The sequence below is a fragment of the Colobus angolensis genome, unplaced genomic scaffold, assembly GCF_000951035.1.
Source record: "Colobus angolensis palliatus isolate OR3802 unplaced genomic scaffold, Cang.pa_1.0 Scaffold942, whole genome shotgun sequence".
Classification (NCBI taxonomy): Eukaryota; Metazoa; Chordata; class Mammalia; order Primates; family Cercopithecidae; genus Colobus; species Colobus angolensis.
This window is the reverse complement of record NW_012123399.1, coordinates 106908-124007: the sequence shown is the minus strand read 5'-3', so window position 1 is coordinate 124007 and position 17100 is coordinate 106908.

The window sequence follows — 17100 nt, the reverse complement described above, 5'->3', positions numbered from 1 at the left end:
AAACAATTACCTTCCATCCTCTCCCTGACATCTCGTTATCTCAGAAAAAAAGACAACTGCACCTGGTAGAACTTTTTCACAAGATAATGCCTGCCTCTTGGGCTCATTCGGTCTCTAAAGAGGATCATTTACAAGTTAATTTCTGTCTCCTAGGTCCATTCATTCTCTGTACAATGATTTGCTGCCCCTCAGAAGAATTGTCTGCATTCCCCATGACTCCTCCCCGCCGCATGAGAAAGGATATATAAGCTTCTGGACCTCATTAGGTTTTTGGGTAATTATTCTCCTGGAATTCTTCTATAATATACACATTAAAATAAAATTTTGTATACCTTTTCTCCTATTAATCTGCCTTTTGTCAGTTGATTTTTCAACAATCTTTCAGAGGGCGAAGGGGGAAGTTTTCCTACAATACCTAGTGGCTTTCTGCTTTCTTTTTTTCCCCCATCAAGTTCTGGGGTACATGTGCATGATGTACAGATTTGTTACATAGGTAAACATGTACCATGGTTGTTTGCTGCACAGATCAACCCATCACCTAGGTATGAAGCCCGGTACCCACTAGCTATTCTTCCTTCCCCAACTCCCCATCCCCTACAGGCCCCAGTGTGTGTTGTTCCCAACCATGTGTCCATGAATCAACCCAAATGTCCATCAGTGATGTCCATCAATGACTGGCGTTCTGCTTTCATAGAGGATTTGACTCATTCATATCTACGCCTGTCTCCTCTTTTCCTCCCAATATCATCATTACCCTGTTCTGTTTTTGGTTGCCTTTGAAACTTTGAATAATGTACTTAAAGCTCGATTTCTTATCTCAAATATGGCTGAGGTCCTTTGTCTCCATGTTATGAGGTTGGGACATCAACACAAGTATTCTCTATTTCTGTGGTCACCATTCCCAACTCCCTGCTTCTGTCATGTGTACTTTCACATTGACGAGCTTAATAGCATTTATACTCTCTCCTTTAACCACAATTTAGTCATTCTGGCTTTGTCTCCAGGTTGTTTCTAAAAGCTAAACGTCAATAGTATTCCTATTGCTCTGACTTGGCTAAGTACCAAATTGAGTATTAATATGTTATTTCCTGGAGTATCAAAGAAGATAGAACACTTCCCTTCTGGAGCTTTCTGCCCACCTGTTGCAATCTGAACTGATTGCCTCTGTACGGCTGTCATTTAGAAGCTGCTTTTCATTGCTCTCCTAAGATGTACCATCTATTTCCTAAGTGACCATTTCTCCTCTTCCTCCTCCTCCTTACCCTTGGTTACCCCCACATTTTGCCATAGCCTATCTTCCAGAAATTTCTCCAAAAGAATATAGAAAAGGTAAACTGCTGAGGACTTGCTTTGTCTAAAAACTCTTTATTCTGTCCTCATACTTGACTGAAATGTCCTAAATGTCCCACATAATTTTGAAACTGCCTTTGCAAAAATCTTAAGTGAGGAAATTATGGCAGTGAAAGAGATCAGACCTAACAGACCCCATCTTGTTTCTAACCTGGGAAGAAATTTAGCTTATACTTTAAACTCTGAAACCAACTTGATAATAGCCCTATCCTGAAAAGAACCCTTCTTGCCTGGGCTGCAAAGAGTCTGACCCTCCCCAAATTGCTCCTGGGAATAACATTACTGCTGCAAAATCTAAGATCAGTGCTTGAGATATTTTGCAGACCCTGTATTCTGTTGCAGCACCTAGACTGATAATCTGGCTCAATCAGTCCTGCAATCCCATCCAGGAACAGATGTCAGCAAGAAGAACTCACTTCAATCCCCTATTATATTTTATCTCCAGCCCGACCAATCAACACTCCCTACTTCCTGAGCACATACCCGCCAAATTATCCTTAAAAACTCTGATCTGCAAATGCTCCAGGAGACTGATTTGAGTAATAGTAAAACTCCCGTCTCCTGCACATCTGGCTCTGCGTGAATAACTCTTTTGCCAATGCAATTCCCTGGTTTTTTTTTTTTTTTTTGAGATGGAGTCTTGCTCTGTCACCCAGGCTGGAGTGCAGTGGCCGGATCTCAGCTCACTGCAAGCTCCACCTCCCGGGTTCACGCCATTCTCCTGCCTCAGCCTCCCGAGTAGCTGGTACTACAGGCGCCTGCCACCTCACCCGGCTAGTTTTTTGTATTTTTTAGTAGAGACGGGGTTTCACCATGTTAGCCAGGATGGTCTCGATCTCCTGACCTCGTGATCCGCCCGTCTCGGCCTCCCAAAGTGCTGGGATTACAGGCTTGAGCCACCGCGCCCGGCCCCCTGGTCTTAATAAATTGGCTCTCTCTAGGCAGTGGGCAAGGTGAACACATTGGGTGGTTACAATTTCAGTTTAAAAATCACTTTTACTTAATACATAGGATGAATATACACTATTAATGTTGAGAATTCCAATACCAGGTGGGTTATTATTCCTATTTATTTTCTTGAGATGGAGTTTCACTCTTGTCACCCAGGCCTGAGTGCAGTGGTGCGATCCCAGCTCACTGCAACCTCTGCCTCCCAGGTTCAAGTGATTCTCCTGCCTCAGCCTCCCCAGTAGCTGGGATTACAGGCATGCACCACCATGCCTGGCTAATTTTGTATTTTTAGTAGAGATGGGGTTTCACCACGTTGGCCAGGCTGGTCTGGAACTCCTGACCTCAGGTGATCTGCCCTCCTCGGCCTCCCAAAGTCCTGGGATTACAAGTGTGAGCCACTGCGCCTAGCCTGTTCCTTTATAGATAATATGTCTATTCTTACTGGAAGCTTTTAGGATCCTTTCTTTCTTAAGTTCACTGTGAGATGTGTATTCTTTGCTATTTATCTTTAATATCACATAGTAAACCCTAGTATGTTCCTTAATCTCTAGGAATTTTCTTGTGTCGCCTCTTTAATAAGTTTCTGTTTTTCTCTATTTTCTTTCCAGAATTCAGTATTTGGAGATTTAACTTCCTGGGTTGAACCTCTATAGCTCTTCATTTTTCTCCTATTTTTCGTGTCCTTGTGTTTTGCTATACGTTTGGGAGATTTCCTCAACTTCCAAGTTTCTATAGATGTTTACTGTTTTAGTAGTTATATTTTTAAATTCTAAGAGCTTTTTTCTATAATCCAATTATTTCTGTTATGATATCATGTTCTAGCTTACTAAATGCAATTTCTCCTCATTTCTAAAAGAAATAGATTTTTTTCATTTTTTATTTTTTTGAAACAAGATCTTAATCTGTTGCCCAGGCTAGAGTGCAATGGAGTGATCATGACTCACTGCAGCCTTGACCTCCTGGGCTCAAGTGATCCTCCCACCTCAGCCTCCCAAGTAGCTGGAACCACAGGCACTCTACCCCTCCCAGCTAATTTTTAAATTTTTTTTGAGATGGGGTCTCACCATGTTGCCCAGGCTGGTTTCAAACCCCTGGGCTCAAGCAAACCTCCCTCTTCGGCTTCCCAAAATGCTGGGATTACAAGTGTGAGCCACAACACCTGGCCTAGATTTCTTAAGTTCACCTCCGATCCCTGAGTTATTTTTATTTTCTCTTGAGTTAATCGAGTGTTTCTCTTAATTGCTTTTAAGTTGCAGGCTTTACTCAATGTCTGGTGATCTTGATTATTGGCTATTTTAAAAGGCTGACTGGGGCACAGGGCTTACCATCTGGCAGAGTGAGTTGGCAGAAAGCTGCTAATATTCTCAATTTGTTCCATTTCTTTAGAGAAATAGCCTGATTTGTTGTTTTCGTTTTGCTGAATGATTAAACACATGGTTTCACAAGCAGTTTTTTGAGCTGGAGTTTGAAACAGAATGCAGAGATTTGATGGTTTTCCATCTCACTGCTCTCTCTCGTTCTCCATAGGACCTACAGACTCTGAACTTAAGACCTCTTCAGGACCTTGCAGTAACATTGGTTGCCTCTTCAGCTGTAAGTTCTTTTCATGCATGTTCTAGGTTCCAGAGTCCTCCTATCTGCTTTCATCAGTCTCGTCTTGCTGCCTAATTTGACATGATCTCTTGTCCCTCACTGGCCCCCATTCTGTTCTATTCGAAGTTGTGGGTTTGTACCTTTTTAATTTTTTTAATTATTTTAATGAGATCTAGATGGGGAGAAGATAAATATGTATGCTCATTCTACAACTTTGAACACAAATTCCGGAGGCCTTTTCTGGGGAAGAATTTTTGTATAGATACAATTTCAAACTTCCAAGATCATTTTTGCTTCATTTGTTTTATACACACATGCACACACACAAACACACACACGTATGTGTACATGTTTTTCTAAAAATTTGAAAGTTCATTAAAGACATCATATACCTTTACCTTTAAATGCTTAAAGTATATATTTGCTAAGAATCAGACATTCTCTTATATAAGACAGTAGAATTTTCTTTTTTTTTTTTTTTTTTTTGAGACGGAGTCTCACTCTGTCGCCCGGGCTGGAGTGCAGTGGCCCGATCTCAGCTCACTGCAAGCTCCGCCTCCTGGGTTCCCGCCATTCTCCTGCCTCAGCCTCCCGAGTAGCTGGGACTACAGCCGCCCGCCACCTCGCCCGGCTAGTTTTTTGTATTTTTTAGTAGAGACGGGGTTTCACACTGTTAGCCAGGATGGTCTCGATCTCCTGACCTCGTGATCCACCCGTCTCGGCCTCCCAAAGTGCTGGGATTACAGGCTTGAGCCACCGCGCCCGGCCTAGAATTTTCTCTTCTTTTTTTGAGACAGTGTCTCCCTCTGTCATGGGGCTAGAGTACAGGTGGTGTGATCACAGCTCACTGCAGCCTTGACCTCCTGGGCTCAAGTGATTCTCCTACCTCAGCCTTCTGAGGAGCCAGGACTATAGGTGCATGCCACCATGCCCGACTCATTTTTTGCATTTTTTGTAAAGATGGAGTTTCGCCGTGTTGCCTGGGCTCAAGCGGTCTGCCCACCTCAGCCTCCCAAAGTGTGGGACTACAGGTGTGAGCCACCATGCCCAGCCAAGACAGTACAATTTTCAGGATCACAAAAATTATTTGATATACTATTATCTAACTCGTGGTACATCCATATTCAGATTTTATTTTCATAATGTTTTTATAGGAAATCTGGTGTAGGAGCAAATTCAGAATTTCACACATTACATTTTAGTTGTCATGTCTCTCTAATACAGAAGAGTTCGGTGTTTGTCTTTCATAACACTAACATTTTTGACCATTGTTTATAGAAAGTCCATTAATTTTGGGTTTTTCTAATATTATTCAATTAAGTTGTGCATTTTTGGTAAGAATATTGCAAGTGATGTTGTTTCCGACGCAGGGCATCCTATCGGGAGCCAGGGGCTGTTAGTTGGTCACATTACTGGTGATGTTACCTTTGATTACTTGTTAAAGTTGATGTTTGCTGGGTTTCTCCAATATGAAGTTAACAGTTGTTTTTTTTTTTCCTTTGGTAAAAATAAGCTATTTGTGAAGAGATGGAAGGATTTAAGTACAGGAAAGCTTTGAGCATACTTGAGGAAAAAGGAGCCGGTGGAGAAACAGAGTTAGAGAAGGAAATGGAAAGCATGGGATCCTGGGAGTGAGAAAGAAGTGGTGCCATTGTAAGAGTGAATCACTTCTATAAAACAGTAGTAATCCCAAGAACAGGTATGCATCAATCTATTCATCAAAGACTGTAGATCTGATTCACGGATGATTCACATTACTTTATTTCAGTGCCTTTGAAATCTAGTGTTGCTTCCAAAGCTGACCATGAGAGTGTAAGTGGGGAGACCTAGACAGAGGAGGAACAGGGGAGGTAGGACAATTTACCTTCTGTGTTTTTGTGTAGCATTTGGATGATGAATCTTTTGGTTCCATGACCTCGTATAAACTATAAACTGAAAGTCTTCCCGATTATTCTGAAAAGTACTTGAGAATTTCTTCTCTTCACAAGTTCAGTTTGGCCAATAAAATCAATATTAATGATTCAGAGATAACAAATCTTATATCTCTTGCATTATCAATATTTCGTTTGAACCCAGCAACTATTTTTCCCGTTTTTTAAACTTTTTATGTTTTGTAACACAATTTTTTATTTTGAGACAATTATAGTTCACATGCAGTTGCAAGGAATGATAGATCCTGTGTGGCCTTTACCTTGTTTCTTCCCAATGAAACCATCTTGCAAAATGATAGTACGATGATGACACAGGAGAGTTCCCTGATCCCCCTTGCAGGACATGCAACAGGGGTGTGGCTCGCCTGTTTGGTAGCTGTCACTGCTGCTCAAACCCCTTGCAGGAGAGGGGAGCGTGCAGACAGGCAGGTGCCGAGGACGAGGTGAGTGCTTTGGGCTCTGGCCCCATGGTTGTGTCTAGGGGTAGGTGTCTGCAATCCCGGTGTTACAATGCTCTCTTAGCCTTGCCATCTGCAGACGGCTTTAAGTGTTAAGCAGCTCGATGGACTGCCTTTTTGCAAGGGTAGAGGGCCAGTGTGACAGCTTTCTGTACCCCGAGCTCTTGCCCAGCATCCCAGAAGAATTGGGTCACACACAATATTGAAGGATGAATGTGAGGTTTTATTGAGTGGTGGAGGTGGCTCTCAGTGGGATGGATGGGAGCTGAAATGGGGGCGGGGAGGGAGGGATGGAGTGAGAAGATGATCTTCCCCTCCAGTTGGCCCATCCAGTGGCTGAAATCCTCTCTGACCACCCCCAGCCAAACTCCTCTCAGTGTTCAAATGTTCCTCGTCTTCCTCTTTCTCTGCCATGTCATTCCACCGTTCATCTGCTTGTCTCATCTCCTGGTCTGCTTCTGGAGCCTGGGGTTCGGGGTTTATATGGGTACAGCATAGGAGGCATGGCAGGCAAAAAGGCAACATTTTGGGACAGAAACAAGAATGCCTGTTCTCGCTTAGGGCCTCGGATATCCAGGCTTGAGGGTGGGGCCTTTGCTGGAGAACCACCCTCTTCTATCCAGTGTTTCCCTGTCTCCTGTCCATATCAATATGATAATTGTATCATATTGCTACAGTCAAGGTTTAGAACATTTCCATCACCTCAAGGATCCTGCATGTTGCCCTTTTATAACCATACCAATTTTCCTCCCACCCTCACCTCTCCTTAACTCCTGTGAGCACAAGTATTCAAAATGTATTAATATAAATGTCATGAAATAGTGTGTTTAGATGTAAACTGGTTAGTGAGTCCAATTCTGCCTAATAAAGTCATGTAAATGGTAAACATCAATGAATTTCTCTAGCAAAGGCTAGTGGGGCTTACTGTTTTTTTTTAACTCTTTATTTTATAATAATTCTAGATTTACACAAAAGTTTACAGAGAGTTCCCATATATCTTTCACTCAACTTCCCTTAATAGTAATATCTTTATATATACAATGATAATTTCTCAAAACTAAGCCATGACTATTGGTATATTTATGAGATTAGAGACTTTGTTTGGATTACAGCAGTTTTTCCACTAAAGTTCTTTTTCTGTTCTAGGATCCAATTCAAGATACCACAGCGTATTTAATTGTGGCATTGTTTTAATTACTTATGTGTTACATGATGACATTTTGATCATGATGGAATGCATATGCAATGGTGGTCCCATGAGATTATAGTACCATATTTTTACTATACCATGCCTTGCCTTGCCTTATGCCTTGCCTGGCCTTGCCTTGCCTTGCCTTGTGTCTTCCCTGGCCTTGCCTTGTGCCTCACCTGGCCTTGACTAGCCTTTCCTTGCCTTGCCTTGCCATGCCTTGCATTGTGCCTTGCCTTGCCTTGCCTTGTGTCTTCCCTGGCCTTGCCTTGTGCCTCACCTGGCCTTGACTAGCCTTTCCTTGCCTTGCCTTGCCATGCCTTGCATTGTGCCTTGCCTTGCCTTGCCTTTTGCCTTGCCTTGACTTGCCTTGCCTTGTGCCTTCCCTTCCCTTGCCTTGTGCCTTGATTTGCCTTGACTTGTGACTTGCCTTGTCTTGCCTTCACTTGTAACTTGCCTTATACCTTGCCTTGCAATGCCTTGTCTTGCCTTCCCTTGCCTTGTACCTTGGCTTTCCTTGCCTTGCATTTTACATTGCTTTGCCTTACCTGTGCTTTGCCTTGCCTTGTGTCTTGCATTTCTTTGCCTTGCCATGCCTTGTGCCTTGCCTTGCATTACATTGGCTTGCCTTGTACCTTGCCTTGTTCCTTGCCTTGACTTGTGCGTTGATTTGCCTTGCCTTGTTAATTGCCTTCCTTTGGGTTGTGTCTTGATTTGCCTGGTCTTGCCTTGCCTTGCCTTGTGCCTTGCATTGTGTTGCCTTGTGCCTTGCCTTGCCTTGCCTTGCCTTGCCATGCCTTGTCTTTCCTTGCCTTGTGCCTTGCCTTTCCTTGCTTGTGCCTCACCTTGCCTTGTGCCTTGCCTTGCCTTGCCTTGTGTCTTGTGTTGTTCTGTGCCTTACCTTGCCTTGCCTTGTGCATTGTTTGGTTTGCCTTGACTAGGGCCTTGCCTTGTTGTGCCTTGCTTTCTGCCTTGCTTTGACTTGCCTTGCCTTGCACCTTGCCTTGCCTTGCCTTGCCTTTTGCCTTCCCTTGCCTTGCCTTGCCTTGGGCCTTGCATTGTTCTGTGCCTTACCTTGCCTTGCCTCATGCCTTGCTTTGGCTTGCCTTGACTAGGGCCTTGCCTTGCTGTGCCTTGCTTTCTGCCTTGCCTTGACTTGCCTTGCCTTACTGTTTGCTTTGCCTTGCCATTCCCTTGTGCCTTGGCTCGACTTGCCTTGTGCCTTGGCTTGCCTTGCCTTGCCTTTTGCCTTCACTTGCCTTGCTTGGTGCCTTGCCTTGCTTTGCCTGGTGACTTGACTTGCCTTGTGCCTTACTTTCCCTTTGCTTGCCTTTTGCTTGCCTTGTGTCTTGCTTTGCCTTGCCTTGACTTGTGCCTTTCCTTGCATTGCCTTGCCCTGTGCCTTGATTTTCCTTGCCTTGTTCCTTGCCTTGCCTCGACTTGTGTCTTGCCTTGCCTTGTGCCTTGGCTTGCCTTGCCTTGTGTTTGCATTGCCTTGCCTTGTGCCTTGCCTTGTATTGCTTTGCCTTGCTTTGTGCCTTGCATTGCCTTGCATTGTGCCTTGCCTTGCCTTGTGCCTTGCCTTGCCTTGTGCCTTGCATTGCTTTCCCTTGCCTTGTGCCTTGCCTAGCCTTGACTTATGTATTGATTTGCTTTGCCTCGTTACTTGCCTTCTTTTGGCTTGTGTCTTGTCTTGTGCCTTGCCTTGCTTTGTGCCTTGCTTGTGTCTTGGTTTGCCTTTCCTTGTGCCTTGCCTTGTCTTCTCTTGTCTTGTGCCTTGCAATGCCTTGCCTTATGCCTTCCCCTGCCTTGCTTTATGCCTTGCCTTGCCTTCGCTTGCCTTGCCTTACCTTGCCTTGTAAATTGCCTTGCCTTGTGCCGTGCTTTGCCATGCCTTTTCTTGCCTTGTCTTGCTTTGTGCCTTGCCTTGCCTTGCCTTGTCCTTTGCCTTGTTCTGTGCCTTATCTTTCCTTGACTTGTGCCTTGCTTTGGCTTGCCTTGACTTGGGACTTGCCTGGCTGTGCCTTGCTTTCTGACTTGCCTTGCCTTGTGCCTTGCCTTGCACCTTACTTTGCCTTGCCATTCCCTTGTGCCTTGCCTTGCCCTTGCCTTGCCTTTTGACTTCACTTGCCTTGCTTTGTTTCTTGCCTTGCCTTGCGTTGCCGGGTGCCTTGACTTGCCTTGTGCCTTGCCTTGCCTTTGCTTGGTTTTTGCTCACCTTGCCTTGTGCCTTGCCTTTCCTTGGCCTTGCCTGGCCTTGATTTGCCTTGCCTTGCACCTTGCCTTGTCTTGCCTTTCCCTGCCTTGTGCCTTGGCTTGACTTACCTTGCCTTGCAATTTGCATTGCCTTGCCTTTCGCCTTGCCTTGTGCCTTGTGTTGCCTTGCTTGTGCCTTGCCTCGTCTTGTGCCTTGCCTTGTGCCTTGCATTGCCTTGCTCCTTGCCTTGCGCCTTGCATTGCCTTGCTCCTTGCCTTGCATTGACTTGTGCATTGATTTGCCTTGCCTTGCCTTGCCTTGTGCCTTGCCTTGCTTTGCCTCCCTCATGACTTGCTTGTGCCTTGGTTTGCCTTGCTTTGTTTTGCCTTGTGCTTTCCCTTGCCTTGCCTTGTGCCCGATTTGCCTTGGCTTGTGCCTTGATTTGCCTTGGCTTGTGCCTTGCCTTGCCTTATAAATTGCCTTGCGTTGTGCCTTGCCTTGCCATGCCATGCCTTGACTTGACTTTCCATGCCTTGCCTTGTGCCTTGGCTTGCCTTCCCTTGTGCCTTGACTTGCCTTGCCTCGTGCCTTGTGTTGTTCTGTGCCTTACCTTACCTTCTCTCGTGCCTTGCTTTGCCTTGCCTTGACTAGGACCTTGCCTTGCCTTGCTTTCTGCCTTCCCTTGCTTTCTGCCTTGCCTTGCTTTCTGCCTTGCCTTGCCTTGTGCCTTATGCCTTACCTTGTACCTTATGCCTTGCCTTTGCCTTGTGCCTTGCCTTGCCTTGCTTATGCCTTGACTTGCCTTGCCTTGCCTTGTGCCTTGTGTTGTTCTGTGCCTCACCTTGCCTTGCCTCGTGCCTTGCTTTGCCTTGCCTTGACTAGGGCCTTGCCTTGACTAGGGCTTTGCCTTGCCTTGCCTTGCCTAGCTTTGTGCCTTGCCTTGGCTTGCCTGGTGCCTTGACTTGCCTCGTGCCTTGCCTTCCCATTGCTTGTCTTTTGCTTGCCTTGCGCATTCCCTTTCCTTGCCTTGTGCCTTGATTTGCCTTGCCTTGGCTTGTGCCTTGCCTTGCTTTGCTTTGCCTTGTACTTTCCTTGCCTTGTGCCTTGCCTTGCCTTGCTTATGCCATGCCTTGCCTTGTGCCTTGCCTTGCACCCTCCCTTGCCTTGTGCCTTGCGTTGTTCTGTGCCTTACCTTGCCTTGCCTCCTGCCTTGCTTTAGCTTGCCATGACTAGGGCCTTGCCTTGCTGTGCCTTGCCTTGCCTTGTGCCTTGCCTTGCCTTGCACCCTCCCTTGCCTTATGCCTTGTGTTCTCCCTTGCTTTGTGGCTTGTGTTGTTCTGTGCCTTGCCTTGCCTTCTTCCTTATTTTGGCTTGCCATGACTAGGGCCTTGCCTTGCTGTGCCTTGCTTCCTGACTTGCCTTGCCTTGCCTTGCTTTTTGCTTTGCCTTGCCATTCCCTTGTGCCTTGCCTTGCCTTGCTTTGGGCCTTACCTTTTGTCTTCACTTGCCTTGCCTTGTGCCTAGCATTGCCTTGCCTTGCCTTGTGTATCCATTTGCCTTGCCTTCTTACTTGCCTTTCCTTGGCTTGTGTCTTGCCTTGCCTTGCCTTGCCTTGCCTTTTGCCTTCCCTTGCCTTGACTTGTATGTTGATTTGTCTTGCCTTGTTACTTGCCTTCTCTTGGCTTGTGCCTTGCCTTGCCTTTTGCCTTGCCTTGCCTTGCCTTGCCTTGACTTGTGTGTTGATTTGCCTTCCCTTGTTACTTGCCTTCCCTTGGCTTGTGCCTTGCCTTACCTTGCCTTGTGCCTTCCCTTGCCTTGTGTCTTGATTTGCCTTGCTTTGCCTTGTGTCTTGCCTTGCCTTGTGCTTTGCCTCTCCTTGCTTTGTGCCTTGCTTTGCCTTCTACCTTGCTTTGTGCTTTGCCTTGTGCCTTGGCTTGGCTTGGATTGCCTTGCCTTGCACTTTGCATTGCCTTGCCTTGCGCCTTGCCTTGTCCCTTGCCTTGTCTTGCCTTGCCTTGCCCTTTGCATTGCCTTGCCTTGTACCTTGCCTTGTCCCTTGCCTTGTCTTGCCTTGCTTTGTGCTTTGCCTCTCCTTGCTTTGTGCCTTGCCTTGCCTTGTGCCTTGCTTTGCCTTCTACCTTGCCTTGTGCTTTGCTTTGCCTTGCCTTGCCTTGTGCCATGCCTTGCTTTGCCTTGCCATGCTTTGTGCCTTGCCTTACCTTGTGCCTTGCCTTGCATTGCTTATCCTTGGCTTGTGCCTTGCATCGCCTTGCCTTGTGCCTTGCCTTGCCTTGTCCTGTGTGTTGATTTGCCTTGCCTTGTTTCTTGCCTTCCCTTGGCTTGTGCCTTGCCTTGCCTTGCCTTGTTAGTGCCTTGCCTTGCCTGTGCCTTGCCTTGTTCCTTGCCTTACCTTGTGCCTTGCCTTGATTTGGCCTTGCTTTGCCTGACTTTGCCTTGCCTTGCCTTTGCCTTGCCTTGCCTTGCCTTGCCTTGTGCCTTACATTGCCTTGCCTTGTGCCTTGCCTTGCCTTGTAGCTTGCCTCGTGCCTTGCCTTGTCTTCCTTTGCCTTGATTTGCCTTACCTTGTGCCGTGCCTTGCCTTGCCTTGGCCTGTGCCTTGCCATGGCCTGTGCCTTTCCTTGCCATGCCTTGCCTTGCTATTCTTTGTCTTTTCTTGTATTTCCTTGCCTTGTGCCTTGCCTTATTTTGTGCTTTGCCTTGTCTTGCTTGTGCCTTGCCTTGCCTCGACTTGGGCCATGCCTTTCAGTGTCTTTCTCTTCGCTTTGTTTTGACTTGCCTTGCCTTGTGCCTTGCCTTGCCTTGCTCTTTGCTTTGTCTTGCCATTCCCTTGCACCGTGCCTTGTCTTTTGCCTTCATTTGCCTTGCTTTGTGCCTTGCATTGCCTTGCCTTGCCTGGTGCCTTGACTTGCCTTGTGTCTTGACTTGCCTTGTGTCTTGCATTGCCTTGGCTTGCCTTTTGCTTGCCTTGCCTTGCCTTGTGCCTTGCCTTGCCTTCCCTTGCCTTCCCTTGTGCCTTGGCTTGCCTTACCTTGGTATGCCCTGCACTTTGCATTGCCTTGCTTTGCCTTGTGCCTTGCCTTGCTTTGTACATTTCCTTGACTTTCTTTGTGCCTGGCCTTGCCTTCCCTTCTGCCTTGTCTTGCCTTGCCTCGCTTTGCCTTGCCATGCCTTGTGCCTTGCCTTGCATTGCTTTGCCTTGCCCTGCCTTGCCTTGGTCATTGATTTGCCTTGCCTTGTTACTTGCCTTCCCTTAGCTTGTGCCTTGCATTGGCTTGTGCCTTGTCTTGCCTTGCCTTGTACCTTGCATTGCCTTGCCTTGTGCCTTGCCTTGTCCCTTCCCTTGCCTTGTACCTTGCCTTGCCTTGCCTTGTGCCTTGCCTTGCCTTGACTTGTGCCTTGATTTGCCTTGCCTTGTGCCTTGATTTGCCTTGTCTTGTGCCTTGATTTGCCTTGCCTTGTGCCTTGATTTGCCTTGTCTTGTGCCTTGATTTGCCTTGCCTTGTGCCTTGATTTGCCTTACCTTATGCCTTGCCTTACCTCATGCCTTGCCTTGTTCTGTGCCTTACCTTACCTTGTTTCGTGCCTTGCCTCATGCCTTGCTTTGGCTTGCCTTGACTTGGCCTTGCCTTGATTTGCCTTGCCTTGTGCCTTGTGCCTTGCGTTGCCTTGCCTTGCCTTGCCTTGATTTTTGTTTTGCCTTGCCATTTCCTTGCGGCTTGCCCTGACTTGCCTTGTCCCTTGCCCCTTGCCTTGCCTTTTGCCTTCACTTGCCTTGCTTTGTGCCTTGCTTTGCCTGGTGGCTTGACTTGTCTTGTGCCTTGCCTTCCCTTCTCTTGCCTTTTGCTTGTGTTGCCTTGTGCCTTGCCTTGCCTTGGCCTTGCACTGCCTGGCTTTGCCTTGCCTTGTGGCTTGCCTTGCCTTGCCTTGCCTTGTCTTGCCTTGCCCTGTACCTTGCCTTGTGCCTTCTCTTGCCTTGCTTTGTGCCTTGCATTACCTTTGCTTGTGCCTTGCCTTGCCATGCTTTGTCTTGCCATGCTTTGTCTTGGCTTTTCTAGTCTTGCCTTGTGCCTTGCTTTGCTCTGTGGCTTTCCTTGTGCCTTGTGCTTTGCATTGCCTTGCCTTGCCCTGTGCCTTGCCTTATGCCTTGCCTTGCCTTGTGTTGCTTTGTGCCTGCCTTGCCTTGCTTTGTGCTTTGCCTTGCCTTTTGCCTTGCTTTGTGCCTTGGCTTGCCTTTTGGCTTGCCTTCTGCCTTGCCTTGTGCCTTGCCTTGCTTTGCTCTGTCATGCCTTGTGCCTTGCCTTCCCTTCTGCCTTGCCTTGCCTTGCATTGCTTTGCTTTGCTTTGCCTTGCCTTGCCTTGCACTTTGATTTTCATTACCTTGTTACTTGCCTTCCCGTGGCTTGTGCCTTGCATTCCCTTGTGCCTTGCCTTGCCATATGCCTTGGTTTGCTTTGTCTTGTGCCTTGCCTTGGCCTTGTTTTTCCTGGCTTTTCCTTGCCTTGTGCGTTGCCTTGTATCTTGCCTGTGGCTTACATTGCCTTGCCTTTTGCCTTGCCTTGCCTTGTTTTGTGCCCTGATTTGCCTTGCCTTGCCTTGGTTTGTGCCTTGCCTTGGCTTGTGCCTTGCCTTGGCTTGTGCCTTGCCTTGTAACTTGCCTTGCCTTGTGCCTTCCCTTGTGCCTTCCCTTGCTACGTCTTATCTCTCCTTTCCTGGCCTTGTTTTACCTTGTGCCTTGCCTTGCTTTGCTTGTGCCTTGTCTTGTGTCTTGTCTTGCCTTGCCTTGCGCCTTGCCTTGCCTTGCGCCTTGCCTTACCTTGCCTTGCCTTGTGTCTTGCATTGTTCCGTGTCTTACCTTGCCTTGCCTTGTGCCTTGTTTGGTTTGCCTTGACTAGGGCCTTGCCTTGTTGTGCCTTGTTTTCTGCCTTGCTTTGACTTGCCTTGCCTTGCCTTGCCTTGCACCTTGCCTTGCCTTGCCTTTTGCCTTCCCTTGCCTTGCTTTGTGCCTTGATTGCCTTGCTGGTGCCTTGCCTTGCCTTGCCTTGTGCCTTGCCTTCCCTTCACTTGCCTTGCCTTGTGCCTTCCCTTGCCTTGGCCTTGGTTTTGCCTTGCCTGGCTTTGCTTTGCCTTTTGCCTTTCATTGCCTTGCCTTATTTCTTGCCTTGTGCTTTCCCTTGCCTTGCCTTGTGCCATGATTTGCCTTGCCTTGTGATTTGCCTTGCCTTGCATTGCCATGCCTTGCCTTGTCTTGCATTGCCATGCCTTATCTTGCCTTCCCTTGTTTGTCCCTGGCCTTGCGCCTTGTCTTGCATTGTGCCTTGTCTTGCCTTGCCTTGACTTGACTTGTGCCTTGACTTGACTTGTGTCTTGCTTTGTGTTGCCTTACCTTTTGCTTTGCATTGCCTTGCTTTGCCTAGCATTGCCTTGTTCCTTGCCTTACCTTTTCTTATGCCTTCCCTTTCCTTGCTTTGTGCCTTGCTTTGCTTTGTGCCTTGCCTTGCTTTGTGCCTTGCCTTGCGTTCTGCCTTGCCTTGCGTTCTGCCTTGCCTGCATTCCGCCTTGCCTGCATTCTGCCTTGCCTTTCCTTGCCTTGTGCCTGGCCTTGCCTTGCCTTGCCTTGTAACTTGCCTTGCCTCGTGCCTTGCCTTGTCTTGCCTTGCCATGCCTTGTCCTGCCTTCCCTTGCCTTGCCTTGCACCTTGCCTTGCCTTGCCTTGCTTTGCCTTACACTTTACATTGCCTTGCCTTGCTTTGCCTTGCACTTTGCATTGCCTTGCCTTGCCTTGCCTTTTGCCTTGCCTTGCTTCCTGCCTTGCTTTGTCTTGTGCCTTACCTTGCTTTGTGCCTTGCCTTTCCTTCTGCCTTTCCTTGTGCCTTGCCTTGGTGTGCCTCGCTTTCTGTGTTGCCTTGACTTGCCTTGCTTTGTGTTTTGCCTTGACTTGCTTTTTGCTTTGCCTTGCCATTCCCTTGTGCTTTGCCTTGACTTGTGCCTTGCCTTGCCTTTTGCCTTCACTTGCCTTGCTTTGTGCCTTGTCTTGCCTTGCATTGCCTGGTGCCTTAACTTGCCTTGTGCCTTGCCTTCCCTTCATTTGTCTTTTGGCTTCCTTGCCTTTCCCTTTGCCTAGGTTTGCCTTGCCTGGCTTTGCTTAGCCTTTTGCCTTGCCTTGCCTTGCCTTGACTTGTGTCTTGCCTTGTCTTGCCTTGCACCTTGCATTGCCTTGCCTTATGCCTTGCCTTGCTTCCTGCCTTGCTTTGTGCCTTGCCTTTTCTTGTGCTTTGCCTTGCTTCCTGCCTTGCTTTGCCTTGTGCCTTACATTGCTTTGTGCCTTGCCTTTCCTTCTGCCTTGTCTTGTGCCTTGCCTTGCTGTGCCTTACTTTCTGCCTTGCCTTGCCTTGTCTTGTGCCTTGCCTTGCTTTTTGCTTTGCCTTACCTTGCCATTCCCTCGTGCCTTGACTTGCTTTGTGCCTTGCCTTGCCTTTTGCCTTCAGTTGACTTGCTTTGTGCCTTGCCTTGCCTTGCATTGCCTGGTGCCTTAACTTGCCCTGTGCCTTGCCTTCCCTTCACTTGTCTTTTCCTTGCCTTGCCTTTCCTTGTGCCTAGCCTTGCCTTAGCCTTGCCTTGCCTGGCTTTGCCTTGTCTTGTCTTGCCTTGCCTTACGTTATGCCTTGCATTGCCTTGCCTTGTGCCTTGCCTTCTGCTTTTCCTTGCCTTGCCCTGTGCCTTCATTGGCCTTACTTTGTGTCTTGCATTGGCTTGTCCCTTGCCTTGTCTTGTGCCTTGGCTTGCCTTGCTGTGTGCTTTGCATTGGTTGCATTGCCTTGTGCCTTACCTTGCCTTGCTTTGTTCCTTGCCTTGCTTTATGCCTTGCCTCGTTTTCTACCTTGGTTTGCCTTGTGCCTTACCTTGCCTTGCTTTCTGCCTTGCCTTGCCTTGCTGTGCCTTGTTTCGCTTTCCCTTGCCTTGCCTTGTGCCTTGCCTTGCCTTGCCTTGTGATTTGCCTTGCGATGCCTTGCCTTATGCATTGCCTTGTTTTCTTCCTTGGTTTCCCTTGTGCCTCACCTTGCCTTGCTTTGTGTCTTGCTTTGCCTTGTGCCTTGCCTTGCCTTGTGTCTTGCTTTGTTTTGCCCTGCCTTCAGCCTTGCCTTCTGCCTTGCCTTGCCTTCAGCGTTGCCTTGCCTTCAGCCTTGCCTTCAGCCTTGCCTTGCCTTCAGCCTTGCCTTACCTTCAGCCTTGCCTTCAGCCTTGCCTTGCCTTCTGCTTGCCTTCAGGCTCGCCTTGCCTTCAGCCTTGCCTTCAGCCTTGCGTTGCCTTCAGCCTTGCCTTGCCTTCAGGCTTGCCTTCAGCCTTGCCTTCAGCCTTGCCTTGCCTTCAGCCTTGCCTTCAGCCTTGCCTTGCCTTCAGCCTTGCCTTGCC